The sequence below is a fragment of the Capra hircus genome, chromosome 14 (assembly GCF_001704415.2).
Source record: "Capra hircus breed San Clemente chromosome 14, ASM170441v1, whole genome shotgun sequence".
Classification (NCBI taxonomy): domain Eukaryota; kingdom Metazoa; phylum Chordata; class Mammalia; order Artiodactyla; family Bovidae; genus Capra; species Capra hircus.
Window position 1 is genome coordinate 9753530 of NC_030821.1, and position 5823 is coordinate 9759352.

Below are 5823 nucleotides of genomic sequence, written 5' to 3' on the forward strand. Positions count from 1 at the left end.
TAGCAGCTTCCTCTGCACGACTGGAAAACCTCTTGAGGACAAGCAAATATCCTTTACTTCCAAATCTAGAGCATCTAGCAGAGTGCCCGAACATTATAAGGTTTCCAGTAATTCTGTTTAACTTGTTTAATTAATGACTAGAATACAAAAGAACAGAATTACCACCTCTACCATACCTTTTAGAACTGGAGTCCTATTAGGAAAGAAAGGGTAGTGACTGGAATAAATGCCACTCAAAATAAAACCGACATTCTGTAATTTCAAAGGCAAGGTAATGCTAAAGAATTATTTCTTCATTTTTAGCTTTCTCAAGTTGCTTTAAAAACCTGAAAAGTGACAGTTCCTTTTTCCAGTGACTCCAGTAGTTATTCTCATACATTAAACAACATTTTATTGTGTAACGGCCAGGCACACTGCTCTATGTGTTGGAGATATAACAACGAAAAAAAAGTCCATTCACTAGAGGAGTTTACATTCCCATGGGAAGAAAGAGCCAAATAACCTAAATGAACTCTGTTACTTAAAAGAAGTGACCTACAACCCTTTTATGCCATCAGCTTCTTTTATCTCTTCAAAAAAACCTGAGCCCTGCCCCACATTAGCTAGATTACTTGACCTAGTATTTCATTTACTTGACCACTAAAGTTAGTAAAAGTCCACACCATCTAACTTTAAATAACTTAAAGTTGACCAGCCCCTGCATCTTTGTCAATACTGCCTATATCCTATATCCTAAGGCTGCATGGCTCCAATAATAGTAAAAGGATATCCTAGCCTGATGTTTCTCACTCCTTTGACCATTTGGTCACAATGTCCAAAGTTTTTCTATTGACCTAAATTTGTTTTTGAAAACAAATCTCAAGCTCATATTAACACATTTCAAATTATCTAAATTAACTCTTTCACATTTTAAAACGTCTATACATTATATATGAAAGTGAACTGTTAGTTGCTCAGTCATGTCCTACTTTTTGCAACCCCATGGACTGTAGTCCGTTAGGCTCCTCTGTCCATGGAATTCTCCAGGCAAGACTACTGGAGTGAGTAGCTGTTCCCTTCTCCAGGGGATCTTCCCAACTCAGGAATTGAGCTCAAGTGTCCTACATTGCAGGCAGATTCTTTACCATCTGAGCCACCGGGGAAATCCATACTTTATGAATACATATACATATAAAAATATACACATATATATACATATATGCTGAAAAACCAATATAATTTTTCTAAGGGAAATAAAATAAAATACGATTTTTCTAGCCATATCCAAGTTATTAGACATACTTGCAATTTGTTTGTAGGAACTTGAATAAGGGAAAACTTCTTTCTGACAATATTTGAAGTAAACCAATGTTACCCAGATTATTAAATAGTATTTTGAACTGATTAGTATATTAATAAATTAGTGGAGAAACTACCTCAGTTGAATTTGCCTCTTATTTTGCATATTAGTAAAAATGTCTGAAATAGGTGGATACTGAAATGGATACTGCAAGTTAACATTTCTAAATTTTGGGGGGAGCATGTATGTCAATACTATAGCAGACTTTATAATAAACTCACATCTTAAAATAGATATAATTGATTAGTTATTAGTATAGCTAAAAGTTGGTATAGCTATATTAGTTCTTCCGCACAACCGTAGAAATACATGCAAACCTGTCTTAATTTAACATGCAAAAATACTGATAGCAAATATCTGAAAAGTGCATATTTTTAGAGAGGTCCAAAATTCCATGTGCACATAGATGACATGAAAATATTCAATTTAATTATTTAAAGAAGTTCTTCTCATCATTAGTCACCAGTCACCTTACTATGACCTTTTCCATCTTCCTAAACAAACAAATAATTTAAGAATATATTTATAAGTTAATGAGTTGGAGGGAGTGGACAGGGAGAGAGGATGGCTTAAATTATAAAAAGAATTGCCTTAATTCTTCAATTGGATATTTATGTGCAACACAGTTTTATTCAAGTTCAAAATTTTTTCTACTATTAAGATAATATGTAAGGTCAGTATCATTTTCTACTATATTTAGTGATTTATAAGGCTGTTTTAATTGTTAATTGGCTTGGGTCTTCTGTTATGTAATAATAACCAGATAACTGTTTCCCAAATTTGTCTGGTCAGAAGGATCACTAGACCACAGTTCAGACCTATTAGTTCAGGACTTCCAGCGGTGAGGTATAAGTTTCTAACAAGATAATAAGACACAGCTTCTAATCTTTAGGCAAATCAGGGAAAATCTGATTAAGTAATTGATGAATTGCAAATAAAGACTGAGAATCGTCACTTCTCAATTGTGCAAATAACTTCTTACAGTTCTTTCCTGTAAGAAATGCTTTATTCTCAAAGCTAGAATCAAGAGTAAATATTATGGTCGTGAGGGGGAAGGAAGTGGAGGGATGGATAAATTAGAGGCTTGGGATTGACATATTTACACTGCTATATATAAAATAGACAGCTAATAAGGACCTATTGTATAGCATGGAGAACTCTACTTCTACAGTAATGACCTCACGGGGAAAGATTCTAAAAAATGGGTATCTGTATAACTGATTCACTTTGCTGTCCAGCAGAAAATGACACAACATTGTAAATCAACTATATTCCAATAAAAACTTCATAAAAAGAGTAAATGTGATAACAAAATGGATTAAAGACTTGAGTTTAGAGCTGAAATAATATAACTCTTAGAAGAAAACATAGTCAGTATGCTCTAGATAAGTCTCCTCAGGCAAGAGAAACAAAGCCAAAAATAAACAAATGTGGTTACATCAAACTAAAAAAACTGTGCGGCAAAGGAAGCCATCAACAAAGTGAGAAGACAACCTACCAAACGGGGGAGCATAATTGCACATATCATATCTGTTGAGGGGTTAATATCCAAAATATATAACACACTTATACAACTCCACAACTAAAACAAACCTAATTTAAAAATGGGCAAAGGAGGTGACATTTTTCTAAAGATGTACATATGGCACATGTAAAGATGCTCAGCATCACCAATTATTATGGAAATGCAAATCAAAACCACCATTAGATATCACCTCATACCGTTAGAATGATTGTTATCAAAAAAGTTAATAAATAACTAGTGTTGGCAAGGATGTGGATGTAAGGGAAGCCTCATACTAGGTTAGCGGGGCTGTAAATTGGTACAGCTGCTGTGGAAGACAGCACAGAGATTTCTCAAAAAATTAAGACTAGAACTACTATATGATTGAACTTTTCTACTCTGCGGTATTTATCTAAAGAATGTGAATCCTAATCTGCAGCCCATGTTCACTGGACTCCCATGTTCATTTCAGCAATATTTACAATAGCCAAGAAATTGAAACAGTTTAAGTGGGATGCTTTTTGAACTGTGGTGTTGAAGACTCTTGAGAGTCCCTTGGACTGCAAGGAGATCCAACCAGTCCATTCTGAAGGAGATCAGCCCTGGGATTTCTTTGGAGGGAATGGTGCTAAAGCTGAAACTCCAGTACTTTGCCCACCTCAGGCGAAGAGTTAACTCATTGGAAAAGACTCTGATGCTGGGAGGGATTGGGGGCAGGAGGAGAAGGGGATGACAGAGGATGAGATGGCTGGATGGCACCACTGACTCGATGGACGTGAGTCTGAGTGAACTCCAGGAATTGGCGATGGACAGGGAGGCCTGGCGTGCTGCGATTCATGGGGTCACAAACAGTCGGACATGACTGAGCGACTGAACTGAACTAAAGTGCTCATCAACAGATGAATGGATAAAATGATGTGGTGTAAGTGTATATATACATCTATATATATATATATATATATTCACATACACAATGGAGTACTACTTAGCCATAAAGAATAAAATTTTGCCATTTACAGGAATGTGGATAAACCTGGAAGGTATCATGCAAAGTGAAATAAATCAGAAGGAGAAAAGCAAATACCATATGATCTCACTCATCTGTACAATGAAGAAAAACTAATAAAATAAAAATAATATAAACAAACACCTAGATACCAAGAACAGACTAGTGCTTATCAGAGGGGAAAGGCCGGGGCGGGGATGGGGGAGTGGGTGGGGGGGGCAGGGAAGGCAAAATGGTAAAGGGGATCAACTGTATGGAGAGGAATGGGAACTAAACGTTGGGTGGTGACCACATGGCAAAGTATACAGCAGTAGAAATAGAAGGCCATCCTCATAAAATGTTATTTTAAGACCTCAATAAATTAAAATTTAAAAAGAGTAAATGTAATTATCATTGAATCTACAGTGGTGGCAAGAAAAAAAATATGTCCTTCCTAAAAATGGCATCACAGTTTCCCCAAAACTGTTTAGAAGTAAAGATACCGCCTTTCTGTCTGGATGCAGAGGTCTGGTGAGCTGAGATGGGTGCGTATGAGCACAGCCAGGAGCCAGCAGAGAAGAAGCAGTCGGAGGTGAGGTGCTTTCTGCTCATGGTGTGCTGCTGGCAGTACCACCAGCTCTCGGTGCTGCCCCGGACCCTCGCCCCACCCCGCCCGCCAAGGCTCGCAGGCTGAGGTACACGTCCAGTTCAGTTCAGTTCAGTTCAGTCACTCAATTGTGTCCGACTCTTTGCGACCCCATGGACTGCAGCACGCCAGGCCTCCCTGTCCATCACTAATTCCCAGAGTTTACTCAAACTCATGTCCATTGAGTTGGTGATGCCATCCAACCATCTCATCCTCTGTCGCCCCCTTCTCCTTCCGCCTTCAATCTTTCCCAGCATCAGGGTCTTTTCTAATGAGTCAGCTCTTCATATCAGGTAGCCAAAGTATTGGAGTTTCAGCTTCAGCATCAGTCCTACCAATGAACACCCAGGACTGATCTCCTTTAGGATGGACTGGTTGGATCTCCTTGCAGTCCAAGGGACTCTCAAGAGTCTTCTCCAACACTGCAGTTCAAAAGCATCAATTCTTCGGTGCTCAGCTTTCTTTACAGTCCAACTCTCACATCCATACACGACTACTGGAAAAACCATAGCCTTGACAAGACGGAACTTTGTTGGCAAAGTAATGTCCAAGCAAAGTTATATCATACATCCATTGGTGTGCACTGCAGTGTCCCCAAACACCCAGGTCCTAGGGGTGCTACCCATGCAAGCCTGTCCACCATGGTATCAATGGGCTCAAGTTTGCTTGAAGCCTTCAGTTGGTTGTGAGGAGCATGCTGGACACCACTGTGGGGCCCTGAGGGTCCTGGATTCCTCCTGGGTTGGTGAAGATTCTACATAAAAATTCGTTGAGGTCATCGTCATCGATCCATTCCATAAAGCTATCAGAAGAAACCTTGGCATCAAGTGGATCACCAAACCAGTCCACAAACACGGGGGCGTGTGGAGGCTGACGTCTGCAGGCAAAAAGAGTCATGGCCTAGGCAGGGGCCGCAAATTCCGCCGCATGACCAGTGGTTCTCGCCGTGCAGCCTGGAGAAGTTGCAGTCCTCTCAACTTCACCACTACTGCTAATACAAGCAGTGTTTGTAAAATTCCTGCCTAATGAACAATTTAGGACATTCTTCTCCTTAAAAAAGAGAAAAAAAAGAAGTAAAAATACCTTGAGGATTCATTTTGAGTGATACAGTTGCGATTAGGAAGGTAAGAAGATCAAAGAAGGCTTTCCTTTCCTTGAGTCATGATTCTATCAGAATAAGGTACAAAAGAAAAATGCCATTTTTCTTTTAGTAAAATAATATTGCAATGGTTTATTTACTCTTTGTTCAAAGAGGGAATATCTTTGACCTACTTAGTATAATGGAGATCTTTTGAACCGGTTAAAAAAAAAAAAAAACACGCACACACAATTGCTAAATAATGCTCCTA

General features: G+C 38.7%; 1 pseudogene; it reads left to right on the forward strand.

The window, feature by feature from the left end:
* On the forward strand, window positions 4370–5500 carry LOC102172280 (annotated as a pseudogene).